We start from the raw sequence: 18,442 nt of genomic DNA, 5'->3' as shown, positions 1-18,442 counted from the left end.
TTTAATAGATTATTAATTTTAAGGGTAAATTACTAATATTTATTTTTTTGTGTCTATAAATATAACATATATGCACGAGGAAACTTGATAGAATTTTTTTTTTAATAACTCATGTGAGTGCTTTTAATTTTTTGTTTTATATTATCTTTTAAAATATTGATATTCATAAGATTCAAAGATTCTTCATTATAATCGATCAATATAATATGTTGTAAATTGGGAGAGGAACACATATTATTTTGTCTTGGCTTGTTCATTAAGTGTGTTTTTAATATAAGAACAACATCCTGCATGCCTCAACCTAACTATTTCCAATCCTTTTTTATTTAAAATTTTATCCTATATTAATATTGTTTGTTATAAAAAATATTTGTTTAATCGAGCTTTTTGTTTTATCCATATCTCTTATTTATTTTTTTATTATTATTATTTTTTTATTTCTTCTAACAATTTTCATATGGCAAGAAAGATCTTCATACATGTATCTTTTTATCATTGACAAAGACAATGAATGAAAAGCATAACATAAAGGAAACAAAACAAGAATTGAAAATTTTTGTTATTTAACACTCCTAAGTTTCTACAACAAGAACAAAGTGTACATAAACTAATTTACTATTACAAGCAACAATGACTTGGGGAGAAAAATGTCAGAAAATATCAAGAAAAAAGAGTAGACAGTTAAAACATTTCATACCCTTTTTCTATAATAAAATATAGGAATATCAAATAAATTTAATAAATTTAATTAAAAAATTAAATTTATGTATTTCAAAAAATGAATAATTAAATTAATTTAAAATTTTAAAATAAACTAATTCCAAAATTTATTAAAAATTAAAAAATTAAAAACATATTAATCCTAAAATATATTTAATTTTTGGGCTAATTATTTTAGACCTAGTGTTTTTCTTCACACTCAAAAGATAAAGTGTGCCGGCCACACTTGTTGCGTCAGATTAGTCATGTTGTTGATTGATGAAGACATTACATGAATCCACTACTTTTGTTATGTTTGGAGCAATGTTTTTGTTTTTTTTTTCAAAAGCAACAAACATTTTTACTTTAACATACTCAAAAACTTAATTTTCACATTATAGTTAGATTCCAATATGCTATTTAACAATTGGGGGTATTTGTTGTAACTTGTGGGTGTCTCAAGAAAGGGACAAGAGAGAAGGAACTTTTGTTTTTGAATAAACTTTACAAAATCTTAATACTTTTCAGATTTTCTCAAACATATAACATGCTTTAAAATTTTAGTTACGTCTTAAGAATATTATATTAGCATATTTTTATATTAGAAATGCTATTCTTTTAGTTTATAAAAATATTATTCTTATATTCCTTATAAACAAGAAGTTAGTTTAATATTTTAAAAAAAATAAAAGATAAATTTAATTAAAAAAAATAGTTTTGTCACTGCAATTTTTTTCTCTAAAAAATGTCAAAGTTCAGTAAAAGAAAAACTTAATGCCAGTCACCGGAATTAAAAACAAAATTTTAAGCCATTAATATATTTTTATTACATATGGTTTTTATAGTTTTGATTCTTATAAAAAAAAGTTAATAATAATTTAGTGATGTCTTTTCTGAATCATTTTGGCCAGATATTTTTTAATTATTAATTTGAACACATGACGTAGTGATTAGGTATCATCTACTCATATATTATTTTTTTTCTCTAAAGATGTCAAAGTTCAGTAAAAGAAAAACTTAATGTCAGTAACCGTAATTAAAAACAAAATTTAAGCAATTAACATATTTTTATTACATATGGTTTTTTAGTTTTGATTCTTATAAAAAAAAGTTAATAATAATTTAGTTATGTCCTTTCTGAATAATTTTAGTCTAATATTATTTAATTATTAATTTCAACACATGACGTAGTGATTTGATATGATCAGGGATGTCAAAAAAATTCTTATCCACGGATATTCGCGAATAAAACCCGTAATGGATAGGAAACGGATATTAAAAATGGATACTCGCTACCTGCCGGTACGGATATTTTTGATACCCGCATGTTAACCGGACGGGTACGGGTATCATAGTATCTGTACCCGTGGATACCCGTACCTGCTAAACTTTAATTCATAAAAATACTCTTATATATATAGATATTAGTAAAAAACATTATGATTCTTCATTCAGTAATGGTGCTCGGACCCCACCTGCCCCGTTGACATCCCTGTATATGATCTACTCATATATGTTAGAAATTCAATTATAAAAATCTAAGTTCTATATTGGTTAGAAATGAAAGAGTAGAACACTAGACTCATAAACTCATTATCTTAAAGTTTTTTGAATTAAGAGTGATATCAATGTCTTATATGATTTCACTCGGATCTCGCTAGTATTTGTTCTCTCCGGTAAAATCCCACTATAAATCTAACAATATATTATATATAAAAGTTCATCATACCACCAACAACCGTAAGAACATTACAAACTTGTTAAACAATCTAACATATATTTAAGGATAACGTGTTAAAACTTATTTTAAAAAAATTATAAATAATAGAAAATAAAAGGTAATTTTATCATAAAAAATTAATTTTTCCATAACTCATTTGACAAGACTTTTTCATATAACTTCTTCAAAAAGAAAATGTTTTTTATGTTTAGCTTTATATAAATTAACTTTAATTTATAAAATAATTGATTCCATTTTTCATGTAGTTCTTTTAAAAAAAAATCGTCCAAATACACTTAATAGTAGTATAACAAAATTGATCGAATTTGAAAAATTAGAAGATGAAACTGTAAACTACAAATAAATATTCACGAAATTAAAAAAAAAAAATGAACTTAAACTATAATACTTTTTTAAGACAAAAATGAGGCCTCAGTCTGCCGTAGCGTGTGGCAACATCCGGTTTGAACGGTCTGGCTCAGAGGATGCCACGTCACTACAAAACAAAAACAAACAGTTGCGTGTTCTTGTCTTTCACGACTTAATTATTATTTTGAAAGTTTTAACGAAATTAATCTCTTTTTCTCCTGTAGACTTAATTTAAAAAATGTAATACTTTTCATTAAAATTTTATTAAAAACTTCATTTATTTTTTGGTTTAATATTCTAATTTTGGTTCTTAATTTTGTTTAAATTTTCAAAAAACTCATCATTTTTTATTTTTAATTTAATCTTTTAATTTTTTAAACATATTCAATTTTTTCCTTTGCATATTAACGTAATATTCGTACGTGTGTCAATTGTTGAATTTTTTAATTTTAAAAAAAATGTCACTTATCAAGTGTGGTTGTGTCGTGTTGGGAGAGTGTCACTTGTCATGTTTAGGGATGTCAAAAATATTCATACCCGCGGATAAAACTCCGCATATTAACGGGACGGATACGGGTATCATAGTATCTGTACCCATGGATACCCGTACCTGTTAAATTTTGATTCACAAAAATACCCTTATATATATATATATATATATATATATATATATATATATATATATATATATATATTAGTAAAAAACATTCTCATCTAATATTTTCTAAGTTGCATCTTCTTCCGTCTTCATTCTTCCAACTTCTAGTATTGGTGCGTTGTCTTCTTCAAGTACCCTTTGACATTCTTCTATTTCCCTTCTTTAAAATTGGACATATACATCAAATCCTATATTGATAGTGACGTTTATGGTATGCTTGTTGTCAAATGATTGAATCAAAATAAGAATACTTAGCATGTAACAGTTGAGGTTTATTATTTTATTATTTTTCAGGAATCAATCACAGAAAGTGGGCCTATTGATCAAAACACTAATTATTAAAGAATTTTCATTGTGTTGAACTGTCATTTTATATTTATTTTTATAATTATTTGGACTTGTATGGACTTGAGTTTGTTTGAACTTTATTTAAAATTTATGACAGTGATGTATTTTATTTTATTTTATTTGAAATTATGATTAAATATTTATTTTTTAAATAATTTTGTAAATGCCCGTAGGTACCCATGGATACCCGCGAATTTGAAAAAAATAGACGGATACCCGCATAAGGGATACCCGACAAATATGGATACGAGTACGGGACGAATATTTATATAACGGGTAGGGTACGGGGGAGCTACTACCCACTCCATTGACATCCCTAGTCATGTTTGTAAGACCCAGGAAATTCATATAAATAATAACTAATAAAGTACAAGTAATGGTGGGTTGAGAATAACCTAAGAGAATTTCTTGACAAGTCCTAGATAAGAAATACTACTAGTTCAAATGGTTGAGGGTACTTAGTTATGTTGAAAGGACTTAGGTTTGAGTATTGTATGTGCCATTAGTGTGATATTTTAATTGGGTTTTATTTTACCAATATATTATGAATGTGAATGTGAGTTCGAATCTTGGCTAGAGTGAATATATTAACTTTATGTTTTACTATTTTGCCAAGTGGTTAAATGATCTAGAAGCTGTAGAAATTCCCTGGGAAACCTGAAAGTTATAGTTTAGGTGTAGTAATGGCTATTAAACTTTAAATTTGAATTAATTTCATTTTTATCATTTTATTTATTTATTTTGGGCTGAATTGGTGAGAGGGAAAAGAGTGAGTGAGAAAGCAAAAGGTAGTAGTTTAGGTGTAGTAATGGTTATTAAACTTTAAATTTGAATTAATTTCATTTTTATCATTTTTTTTTATTTATTTTGGGCTGAATTGGTGAGAGGGAAAAGAGTGAGTGAGAAAGCAAAGAGTTATAGAGTGTGGTAGCAAGGAGAATCAGAGAGGGGACTGGAAAACCGTGGCATAGAGGGAGAGAGTGAGGGTGGTGTTGGAGAGGATACAAAGAGTGGAGTCTTTGGACAACAAGCGCGAATCATTATAATTGCATATGGAGCAAGAAAATCAGGTAAGGGGAGCTCACTTTATCTTTACAATTATTTGTGGTACATTTTGGCTGCTTGTTTAATTTTATTTTTGATGAAGTTTTCGAAACCAAATTGGCCATTATGGTGCAGCCATAGTTTTGAACAAATTGCATTATTTTTCTTTAGAAGGCAATGTTTATTTGCTTTATTGGTGAAGTCTTTTGTAGAACATGTATAATTTTGTGGATTGAATGCATAGTGGGTGATTTTATCTTGTCCTAGATATTCTATGCGATTTGTTAGATGTGAATAGTTCTTTACAAACTAAAATGTCGAGCAATTAACAGAAAGAAAAGATATTATCACAGTTTGGTATTATTAGATACAAAGTGTTTGTTTTTTGTTTAAATAATGATAGGTTGATTTATAAAGTGATGTAAAATTTGGTAAAAAGAAATATGTGGTGTGATGTTTTTTTTTTAGAATACTAATAATTGATTTATACGTGAAAGTTTTGAATATAGTTTCTGGTATAGATATTAGTATTATAATAATATATACGTGGCGGAAATGTATACATGCGTGTAGAGTATGAATCTAAATTGTTAGAAACAATTCTATTTAGATGGTAAGGGAATTTGGAGATTAGGTAGGACTAATTTTCTAACAGGTTTGGTAATATATATATATATATATATATATATATATATATATATATATATATATATATATATATATATATATATATATATATATATATATATATATTGTATATAAATATTATTAATTGGAGATATTTAAACTAATGAATCGGGGTAGATAAAAGAAAAGAAAATGTATATGATTTTTTTATGTAGAAAAAAAAATATGTTATTAAATTGATTACGTGGGAGTGTTAATATTCCATCTGTCATGTATAATAATTTGGAAAGGTGCAGATTTGTTTTATAAATGAAAGGTAATCATTGATTTTTTTTTTGTAACTGTAGAAATTACATCTATTATAGTATTAATGTTATGTTATGACCGTGGTTGTTTTTTTTATGCTAAAAGAATGATTGATAATTATTATTAGGATTTCTTCATATAACCACTAGTAGCAACTATAACTAGGGGTGCTAAAATGATTTTTGTAACTTTTTTTGGCATGAAAAGGAAGTTTTGTGATTTAAGGGTTGGCAACATTAAAGAGTGACACTTTTACTAATTTGGTTTATTTAAAATTATCTATAATGGTAAGGAGATGATTTCTGAATTTTCAAGTTTTCCAGTTATGAAATTTTTAGGTTGTAATTAATTTTTAAAGGGGCCTTGCTGCAGGATAATTCTATTAGGTGTAGCATATAAGTTATACAAAAATATAATGTTTATATATATATATATAAAAAAAATATTGTATTTGTACTATAAATCTAGTAAGTACCATATTGATTTATATTAAATTAATTATGTATATAAAAGGAAAGGTGTTATTATATAATTATTAGTTATTGCTTGTGGAAAATATAAAATACTTCTATTTTATATATTACGTATTATATAGCTTAAATTGTTCGAGTAACATTATAAATAGGGTGAAAATCATTATCATATTTGAAAAAAAAAACACATATGGTATAGAGGTAATTATGTGTGATGCAATTTGGGAAATTCGTATATAATTAATTTATTATACATAACGTAGATTATAATATTTTATTAAATGGTAAGGATATTATATCTCATAGGGATTTGATAATTTATACCATACGGGTGTTTAAAATTAAATTAAAGTCTTTGAATTATTTAATGAAGGTGTGATAAAAGATCAATATGTTTAGAAGATGTATATAATAATAATAATAATAATAATAATAATATACTTTTTATTAATTGGGATAGCAAAAATGGATTCTATGATGATTTACTCAGTAAACTCATGTTACTGGTGTGGCGCCTAGTGGTACGGATTGGACTGCCAGGCGATGGTTATTAATAGGGGGATTCTAAACCGTGTGGCGCCTGACGGTGTATGAGAACTGTTAGGCAGTCTGAATTGTAACTTCGCCTAACGGCATAGGGGCTACACCAAGCAATAGTGCTATGGTAGTTTGCTTTGTTGTGTGTTTTGCATGGCTCTTTGTGAGGGTTTGGTCAGGGATATATTGGACTAGTTACGAGCGGGTAGGTTCGTAACGAAGGTTGGAAATGCATGATTGATGCGGGCGGGGAGGTCCGTATCTGTTGTACTCTTGTGTGGGGATACGAGCGGGGAGGTTCGTATGTTCCGTGCTCACACTTGAGGCTGCTATGAGCGGGGAGGTTCATAGTAGGTGTTCACGCATGTTGGAATACGAGCGGGTAGGTTCGTAGAGTTGAACTACGGGCGAGGAGGTCCATAGAGTTGGACCACGAGCGGGTAGGTTCGTGGAAGCATTGGAATCCATAAGACCAACTTGAGTATGTACCTCTTATATTGCAGTGTGCTTTTCTTAATTTTCGTCTTGATGTTGTGATGTGAGACTTGGACCAAGAGATGTTGGTTGTGTCATGAGCAGGTAGGTTCATGGCTGGTGGTGAACACATGATGATATGAGCGGGGAGGTTCATATCCTGATGCTCTCGTGTGAGGATACGAGTGGGGAGGTTCGTATGTTCCGTTCTCACACTTGAGAGCTGCTGCGAGCGGGGAGGTTCATAGTTGGTGGATCACGTGTGTTGGACTACGGGCGGGGAGGTCCGTAGAGTTGGACTACAAGCGGGGAGGTTCGTAGAGGTAGGACCACGAGCGGGCAGGTTCGTGGAAGCATCATATATCCTGAGTCCATGATCAATTATTTGTGTGACTTGCAGGTTTAAAAACCTTGGGATAATAAGGTCTTTGTCAAGAATTAACTAGAATAAAATAGTTGGGTGTATCTTGATTTTATTAATTTAATGTTAATTGTTTATGAGCTCACCCTTTATGTGTGTGTGTGTGTGGTGATGATCGTGTGACTTGTCACACAGGAGCAGATGACATTCCAAGTGATGCTGGTGAGGCATAGAGCCGGAGAGGGGCTAGCATGGGAAAGCTTTTTATAGAAGTTTACTATCATTTTAATTTCAGATTTTTTTGTAAACCGCATTTTTACTGGAATATGAACTAGTATGGATTATTGGAACACTGTGGTTTAATTGGATGAGTTTAATAAATGTTTTTAATTTCCTATATTTTGGGAAAAACATTTAAATAAATGTGACTTTATTATTTATTTTATTTTATATTATTTAAAATTAGTAATATCCGACCGGGATGTTACAATGTCATTATCACATGACAATGTTTGTTTTCAATTTAGTCTCATATTTATAATTTTGATTATATTTAGTTATTATTTTTTTTAAAATAAAGCAATTTAATTCTTTCTAATTTGAGACCAAATTAATAATTAAATTTAATTATAATTTGTATATACATATTAAAATATTTTAAAAATATATAAATTCACCTAAATATTCAAATTAATTTTTTGTTTTACATTTTTACACAACAAAAATCCTATTTAAACTTATAATATTTTCAAAATATTATAAATGTAAATGTAAAGTGACACTTATTATTTTTAAATGTTTAATTTGACTAATATTTTTAATATGACAAGTGTCACTTTATATTTATATTTTTAATATTTTTAGAAAAATATAAGTTTAAATAGGGATCTTTTTAATGTAAAAATAATAATTTAAATATTTAGGTGGAGTAGTTTTATGTATAAATTAGAAAAAAAATATTTTAATATATATAAGTTATAACGAAGTTTCATTATTAATTTAGTCTTAAATTAGAAAGGGATCAAATTACTTCATTTAAAAAAATAAAGAGAGGGCTAAATTGAATCAAAATTAAAAATATGAGACTAAATTAAAAACAAGCATTACCATGTGATAGTGACATGACACGTGGCAGTGACAGTGTCATGTGGCACAACCATAACCTGACACATGGTAGTTTAAAATAAATAACAAAAAATTTTAAAAATTGAAAATTTCATCAATGGACATGTGGCATGTACAGTTAACATCAATCAAAAGAAAGAAACAAATTGAATCTTTTTAAAAAGTTGACGGACTAAATTGGAAAAAATAAAAACTATAGATCTTTTTGAAAATTCAAATAAAATTAGAAGACCAAATTATATATTAAGCCTTATTTTATTTAAGTATTTAGTTATTTGAATGATGCTCTCACCAAGATAACATTAATTTGAATTTTCATATTTTTTAAGAAAATTTCAAAATTTAACACGTGAGACAACTTTTCAATTTTATAATTATTTAATTTAATTTTAATCAATATAAAATTGGATGTCCAAAGATGATTATTATTAAGAATTACAAAAGATGATATCAAGACATGAATTCACACAATTTAGTAGTTCATGATATTAAGTACAATCCCTTATTTTAACTTTTAGAGAAGTTGACAAATAAAGTCTTACAAAACAAGAATATTTATGGAGCAACTTATACATAACATCATAACTATAAATCTTCAAAAGGCTAAAGTAGCTTTGTACTTCAGCATACTCATGTAATATCGACGTCGCTCTTCCTCATATCCTACAGTTTCTTCTGCTCTCATGGAAGCCACGGTCATAGCAAAAGAAAATATCAACATAAACAAGAAACATGGTAAGCTAGATGTAATTTAAAACTTATAAGTTTTAAATAAAAGAGAATATTCATATAATCTAATTTTTAGCAAAATAGTTAAATTATAAGATATCCAACATTTCACAAAAATGTATTTGATACAACATATGTTATCACTCAACAGTACTCGACCTCCGGAAGACTGTGTATTGGTTAATGTTATAGGATTATGTACCTGTCTATGCTTAATTAATCTTTCCTTTCAAGAGTTATAGTTATATTGTGTATGGGCAGTTTTCCCAATCCATTGAGCTAGACAGGAAATCCAGGATCTTTACTAAGTGTGATTAGCATCATCACTCTAGATACAAACCTTCTTCGACTCCCAACCCTAGAGATTCTCGATTATTTGACTCAAATAATAGTGGAGTCAAAATAATCCTACCTCTGCACTTATCACCAATGCACCATACAACTTAACCAGACATGGTAGAATTCCCCTTTAGGAACAACTACCTTGATCATCACAATTTCATGTAATAAACACTTTGAAACATTGATCTTTAAGAACGACTAGTAAAATTTCATGAAACACAAAGAAAACACAATGCAACACATAACAGAAAAGAGACGCAAGTTAATGTAAAAAATGAAAAGAGCAAATAAAATGTTTTACAAGTAACTTGTGGATTTTGACACAACCTGTGGATTTGGCTCTAGGATCCAAAATTCACACCGGCAAGTTCCACATATGACATGTGGATTTTTCCAACACTTCTGGATTTTCAAGTTCTTGAAAGTAAAACTTGAACTCAATTGTACAAAGCCTTAATTCTCACAACCCCTTCCACCATTTCAGATTTTACAAACTAGTACTCACAGTTCAATTCATCCAAACTTAACAAACAAAAAGTTATCCACTATAATTTTCGTAATATCATCTCAATTTCATCTAAAATCAAACATGTATGCTTCAATCAAATCATTTAATAGATTTTCAACCATTATTTAAACATAAAAGAGATTAAAACTAGCTTTCCTTATCTTTATTGGTGCTTTGCTCAATTGTCCTTACACCCTACTCCTCTCAAAATATGCCTAAACATAGAATGAGCTTAGATTAATTATCTAAGCATACTACTAGAGACACAACAAATCAAGGAAGATAGAAAACCCACTCATAACAACATGCAAACCCAAAATTTCCCTTGCCTTTAAGATCTAACCCAAATCAAGAATGGGCACAAATGAAACTCACCCAAAAAATGTTGCTCTTGCAGCGAGGTTTAGTATGGCGTATTCTTGAAAAAAAAAAGGTAGAAAATGCCAGATTTTGCAAAAAGGAGGAAATGAGCTACAAGAGGGGATTCTAAAAGAGATATATGAAGATTCGTTCAAAAAGGTGAATCAAATTTTTTAAAGATAGAATGAGAGGAAATTAGGTTTAGAGAGAATGCCTTTTATTTTTTTTTAAAAAGGAAATTGGGTTCTCACATTAGTACTATTATTTTTAATTTCTATAAGATATATTAAATTTATTATTTCAATAAAAATAACTTATTACAACATTTATATAGTATTTCAATAAAAATATACATTTAATAAAATATGTGAATGTTATTTTATTAAATAAGATAATTATATTTAAAAATAAAAATAGAAATATAATTTAATTCGTCAAATTGCACTTCAAGAAAACTCTTACATAAAAATCAATTTTAGTGATAAAGAATTATTAGTCACTATAGTGACTAATTTATATACCAATTTACAAAATAAAAACTATTGATTACTAAAATTGTAAGCCCCCTTTTCCTTTTCAGTTGAGTTTTGGGGCCTAGCCTTCGTGGGCCTAAGGCCGGCCCAATAAGGGGACCCAATAAGGGGACCCAATACCCTTGCCAGCCCCTAACCCCTTCATTCTGTTCCATTTTCAGAGAAACAGCTCCTTGTTCCCTTCCCTCGTCTAGTGAAAGAGCTCTGCTAGGGCATAGAGGTTCTCCCCTTGTTTCGTGTTAGCAAAGGACATTGTACTTCCGGGTAAGTCGAACTCCAACCTTGTCCTTCTCTTGCACCAGTTCAAAGGTTAATAGTTTTGTCTTGGGTTCTCCCTAGCACCTTTTCTCAACTCTGTGTGGGTCTGTTTTCAGCTCCGTACCCTGCTCCTGTGCTCCACTACTTTTCTTGAGTCGCTACTCTCTTCTGCTAGCGTTTAACAAGGTAAGGGAAGCTAGATTCGCCAGTCCGAGTCATTGTGTGTTTCTTTTGGGGTTAATCTGTGTTTATAAGCTTGAGTAGTGTGTTTTATCGAATGAAACTGAGTTGCATGTGCTCTTGGATGTTGGTAGTGTTGTTTTTTCTGCCTTGCATGCGTAAAACAGTGGTGAGATCTGTTATTCTCGCCCAAGCGAGCTCGTCTCGCCTAGGCGAGAGTAGCAGAGTGCTCACTGCCACGAGAACTCGCCTAGGCGACCAGTCCACGTTCTGAGCGACGCCATGTCTCGCTCAGGCGAGGAGATCTCGCCTGAGCGAGAATTCGTGAAAATCCCACGTTGCTCACCTCGCCTGGGCGAGAATCCGCTGTGTCCGTGAGGCCAGCGTCTCGCCTGAGCGAGTTTGCGAATGGGTGCTATGTTTTCTTGGCTGTTTGGATGATTTGTTGCATGTATGGTTTGGATCATTCTTCCTAAATATGATGTACGTGAATATGCTTGGGTGTTTGGGTTTTATGAATGAAATTGGCATGCTTAGTATGGGATTGATCATGGGGTTGTGGTTTCGTGACGTTTTAACATGAGAATGGTATGTATGAGATCAAAGTGGTGGTTATGGTATGAGAGGCATGAAATTTAATGTGATAGGCGTAATTCCATGAGTCCCGTGGGGAGACTTTATGGTGGCGTGTAGTGTATATATTAAGATAAGGATTCAAGTAAGGATCGCATCCCGAAACTCTAAAGGGTCAGTGAGTCTCAAGTAGAGCAAACTGACCCAAGTGGTGAGAGTAGCGGGAGGCCCTAGTTTTTGGCAGGATAATGGCCTTAGACGCTTAAAGGCTAACCTCGTGAGTGGTAGGGTGAAACCCATTGGCAATGGCTCTGCAGAGCAGTAGAGGCCACCACAAGTGCAAGCATCCAGTGAATCCGATCTTAATATATTTATCCGGATAATTGAGTCATAGTGTCTTGCTTGTTTGCCATAACATGACTTATGTGTCTCTGTGTTGTATGCCTGTGAATGTTTATGCACTTATTCTTTTACGCTATGATAAGTTTCATGTTACACTAGCTTACCCTTGCATTTTCTGTTTCGTGTTCCTGTTGTGTTTTCTCTTTTGCGATGATCACCCTTGGTGGGAGCAGATGGAGGAAATTCTGGGAGTAGGCCTGGTGGTAACAGTGCAGCCTAGTGGGTCCGTTGAGGTGGCTTTCGAAGAAGTTCTATGGCCCTAGTGCCTTGTAATCCCATGCTCCTAGAGCATTTCTTTTGCACAACTGTTAAACCTTAGATTGTGTTTTCTTATGGCATGGTTGTATGTCCAAGTTTTCCTCTAAGTACTCCTATGGATGACTGTAATAGTTACTTTTCGTACGTTTCATGTTGATCTGGTTGGTTCTCGTTATCAAAGTTGTGGTGAGGCTTTATTTGGTAGAGTAATCTATTAAAATGGGACGTCACAAAAATAGTCACTATTATGAATAAAAAATTATAATTGGTTACTAAATTGGTCTTTAAATTAGCTACTAAGATTTTGGCTACTAAAGGAATTAATTTGTAAATTAGTCACTAAAAATTAGCTACCAAGGTTTTGACTACCAAAGAAATTAGTTTGTAAATTAGTCTCTAATTAATTAATGACCAATTATAATTTTTATTCATAATATAATGAATATTTTAGTAACCAATGATTTTTAATTTTGTAAATTAGTATCTAAATTGGTCTCTATAGTGACTAATTATGATTGATTTCAGAATAGGTTTCTAATTCAAGATTTTCTTGTAATGTTGACTTCAATGAACATTTTTTTTAAATATCAACAATGCATCCCTATTTAAATGTATTATTTATCTTAAGTTTATACTATTGTTAAAATAGCACATGTATTTAAATATTTTCTATAATAATGTGCTCTTATACTAAAATTATGTAGAACATATATTATAATGAAAAGTTGTAAACTAGAAATGAAGATATCTCCTTTGGTCAGTTATGAATTCTTTAAAGATGAATTCTGGTGGGGATGTGTTAGTATTATATAATCATTTATTTGTAGTAGATTTTGTTGTAAATAATTGATAAATCACGAACAAAAGAACACTTTTTAAGACATGTATATCCATTACCCTTAAAGACTTATCCGTAGGGTGTTGCGCAAGCCTCCATGATACAACAAGAACTTCTAGAATTTTTCGAGGATCTCAAAACTAGCAAGAAAGTACTCTTGAAAGAGTAAGTAACCCAGAATAATAGGAGGGAGAAGAGAGCTTGAAGAAAGAAGAGAAAATAATGAGAGATGTTATGTTTTAGAGAGCACCAAAAGCACCTATTTATAGGTGTGAATGAGGGATAAAGTAGGGTTGAAAGCCCATGACCCGCATGGAGAAAATTAATGCACGACAATGGTCAAAATATTTTTTTGCTACAATGTACAAGAAAACGAAATTCATGCTTTCAAGATGAAATCTAAATGGAAGCAAATCTAGCATCAAAACTGAAACTGAAGCAGCGAGAATTATGGCTTCTGCAACGTTTAGAATCTTTTGTAATAAAAAAATGATTATTTTATAACAGATTTTTTTATTAAATTAGTACGAATATTTATTATTATTAATAATAATTATGAGTAATGAGTAGAAATTATATTTCTTAGTTAAATAGTTATATTTATATGTATTTGGGTCTTCATAAATGGGTTAGGTATAAACACTAGAAAAACTAGTTTTTCTTACCTACACACTTTCAACTTTATTGTAACGTGGTTTAAATAGTTAAGAACATAGTGACAAGGTGGAACAATTCGTATGACATGGCCCCAAACGTGGCCTAGTCCTCATCGTTCTCCATGGACTCCAACACTTATCATTCATCAGTCATCCCCACATACCTTCATCCCGAAAAAACACTTTCATAGATAATCTCTTCCATTCCAAATTCAAGAAACCTCAATCACATATCTACATTTCAAATTCAAGAAATCCCAATTATGAAATTCCAATGACATACATCCATTTCAAATTCAAGAAACCCAAATCACCAACCAAGGATCTCAAGCAGCTACCACCTAGCCTCCTTCTAACCTTGTCGCTCAGATTTGTCGTTGGTTCACCGTCACCATTGATAGCGTTGTCAGCCAACGTCTGCGCCACCATCTTTCCGCCTTCATAGGTAGACACAAATGCTTCTTGAACCCATAACCACCATCACTTATGACTATTACTAGAGTCGTTGCCAACAACTAGTGGCGCGCGACTTCTCCTCTCATTCTTCTTCCTACACACGAACTCCTCCACACTCTTGAGAACAAAGCTCGTCTACACTGCACCTCCGATAGTTAAACACAATGAACCATTCAGAGTTGCCACCGTGACCACGCCGAGGTTGTCACTCGCCACCGTTTGAGCTTCACCAGAATGTTATTCTTATTCTAGCTTTACTCTTTGATTTATGATGACGATATGTTTGATTAGATATAAGGTGAATGAGATGAGGGGGAATTTGTAGTTGTGTGCTCTCTGGTTAAGCTGTGGGGATGAAGAGAGATAGAAAAGTTGAGTTTAATTTGTTTGTTTTGAGATGAGAGTGAATGTGATTATGTTAGAGGAGAAAAAGAAGTTGTTTGTGTGTGGTTATGTGTTGTTCGATTCTTAACTGGAAATTGATTGGGGAAGAATATTAAGTTGATTATGGTTGAGAGTATTGTTGGGTGTGTTGGTTTTATGAAAAAGAAGATAATGCAAAGAAAGTTTTTGTGTGTTTTGTTTCGATGATGGATGGTTCGGTGCTGAGAAAAGATGCATGTGTGGAAATTGATTTTGTGCGTGGAGGAAGAAAATGAAGTGTGAAGTTAGACCTTAGAGAAGGTGGAGTGTATGTTTTTATAAAGATGAGAAGGAACACACACGTCAGTGATAAAACAAAATATGTCAAGGGCAACCTTAAACAAACTGTTCAACCTTGTCACTATGTTGTTAACTATTTAAGCATTGTTACAAAAAAAAATGATTAAATTAATAAAAATTGAAGAAATTTGTGACTTGATTGAATAAGAAAAAAATTGGACTAAATTGAACAAACTCAACAAAAATAGGAACTAAATTAGTATTTATAGATGAATGTTAAGCCTCAAATAGGGACTATAAAAAGTCATTAGTCAATTGTGAGGATTTCCCCTATGTGTACAAGTGTTTCTTTAAGAGCTTAGATATTGTACCATAGGGGTTGGACAAGCCGCTAACCCAAAAGACCGTAGATACCACAATTGGATACATAACGACATAACAAATAATAGGCGCTCAACCGATAACTATATCATGTATACCCAAGGTCGCCTATATAGCGACAAAACCAGCCAACTATCCGACACCATGAGTTAAAGAGAAGATATGCATAATCAACTAGACACATTCGTGATTGAAAACATGAAGGCAAGAAAATATGATATGCCTGCATGTTAGCGAACCTGCTCTAACTTAGGCAAAAACAAGACAAGATCTAACGAAACATGTTCAAAGAGTATAGGGCTTGTAACGCAGGCCCAATTAAACCTAGTAAGGCCCAATAAAATTTGGTCAAAAGCAATTAAGCCTAGTCAAATCCCAACCCACAATTAACTAATTAAAAGCATTATAAGTAATCAATCCTCTATAAATATAAGTGGACCTAGGTAATTAGAGATGCAAAACTATGAGTTTTTACTTTTAGAGCTCAAGTTGACTTGATCGTCAAAGTCCTTTCTGCAGGCACACCCCCTATGTTCCATGAAGTACTCAGTAACAGGGATTTAGCATGCAAGATCGTAGAGTACCCATCCGAGAAGTTCAAAGATTGCGATAAGATAAGGTTTGAGTCTCATAATAACTTAATGTTGTCCCTGCAGGAACAAATATTTTATTTCCTCTATCCAATTTGGTGTGTAAAAGGTTGAGGACTATGTCACTTGGAGTGAACTTTGCCACAATAGTTGGACTTCCTTCCAAGTCTTTCAACCATAAAGAAATTTATGTATTTTTTTCGACTTTAATGCGGTTCCCAAGTTGATTAGGTTTCTATGAATTGAGTCCAATACAATCCTGTTTTTTCTATCTATACAAATTCTTTCAAAAACAAAATCTTTATAATGAAATGCTCAAAGAAAGATACATATAAGAGTGTGCTTTGACTAAACTTCCTAGTTTCCTCTTTATTGACAAACACATGACAAGTTTAAACCTATGACTGAGTAGATCTTATTGGTTAAGGAAAGGATAAACATTGAAATAATAAAATAGCCAATGTTAATGACCATAGAAATTGGTATTTGGGTAAGTACTTTCTTATATCACTACGCCAAAATATTTAATAGACAACACTTTTTTTGCTAATAGATAGCGCTTGTAAAAAAACGCTATCTAATGACATCTTATAGACAACGCTTCTCAAATAAGCACTCTCTATATAATTCTCAAAAAGACAACACTTTCTACAAAAAGTGCTCTCTATCTATCTATTAGATACAACATTTTCTAAAACAAATTTACATCAATAAATAGCATTTTCTAAAACAAATGCTCTATATATTTTTCAATAGAATAACGCTTTTACAAAAAAAGTTTTCTCTATTTGTCCTCTGATAGTATCATTTTCTAAAACAAATTTACATAATTAACTAAAATTTTACAATTTTTAATTATGTTAACAATTTTATAATTTTGTAACTATATAGTTTTATGATTTTGTAATTTCATAAACACGTTATTGGAATAGTTTAGATCAACAATAAAAGAAAAGTGTAGGCCTTTTGCAAATAATCTTGATTGGTAGCGAATACCTCATCATCAACACAATGTCATTTTCTTGTTTCCCAATTCGCTCTAATTCAAAAATATTCGAAAGCATTAGCAGGAAGGTGAAGGACACACATTTGACACATCTAACCTAACCTCTTTAATCGAAGGAAAGCATATCAGAGTTTGCACCCACTAAGATCCATAAACCAACACATAAATAAAAAAATGGAAAACCTAATATCAAGAAAAAGCCACTTGTTCACAATAAAAGCAAGATTAAAAGGGTTTAGCCGAAAAAAACTAAGAAAAAACGAGATATTGAAAAGCTAGGGTTTCAGAGGTACCATATATATATATATATATATATATATATATATATATATATATATATATATATATATATATATATATATATATATATCATAGGATAAGAGTGTGAAAAGGGAAGAGGATGTCGCAATGGGGAAAACGCCAGTGAACGGAACAGGTAGTCACGCGAGCAGCGAGATTTCTTTCTTAGGTGAACAAGAGAATACTAAGTGGGAAAGCAACACTTGAACCATTTTTTTTCTAGAGATTTTACTTACAGGTTACCTATTCATATCAAAATACGTAACACATTATCTATTCACATCACAAACATAATGCTTAAATCACTTGATGCTCTCTATTAATCTATAAAAAATTATTATTATTATTATTTTAAAATATAAATACGTTATAAACATCGCCTTTATGATAAAGCGCTATTTATACGTGCTTATTTGTATAACGCTTATTTTATAAAGCGCTTTCTTTTGATGTTTTAGTTTTATTTATAGCGCTTATTTAATTAAATGCTTTTTAAATAGTGCTATCTATTGGTAATTATGGCGTAGTGTATTGATCATCTTGTTTTTGTATTCCTATTTTATACCAACTTTTTATTTTTCTTTTGCAAAAGTTATGGGAAAATATTTTAACTACCAACAATTGTGTGCCAAGGTTAGGGTGACAATGCTAGAGAAAGACATATTAGC

This window comes from Vigna unguiculata, chromosome 2, assembly GCF_004118075.2.
Source record: "Vigna unguiculata cultivar IT97K-499-35 chromosome 2, ASM411807v1, whole genome shotgun sequence".
Taxonomy (NCBI): domain Eukaryota; kingdom Viridiplantae; phylum Streptophyta; class Magnoliopsida; order Fabales; family Fabaceae; genus Vigna; species Vigna unguiculata.
Note: the sequence above shows the minus strand (reverse complement) of the source record.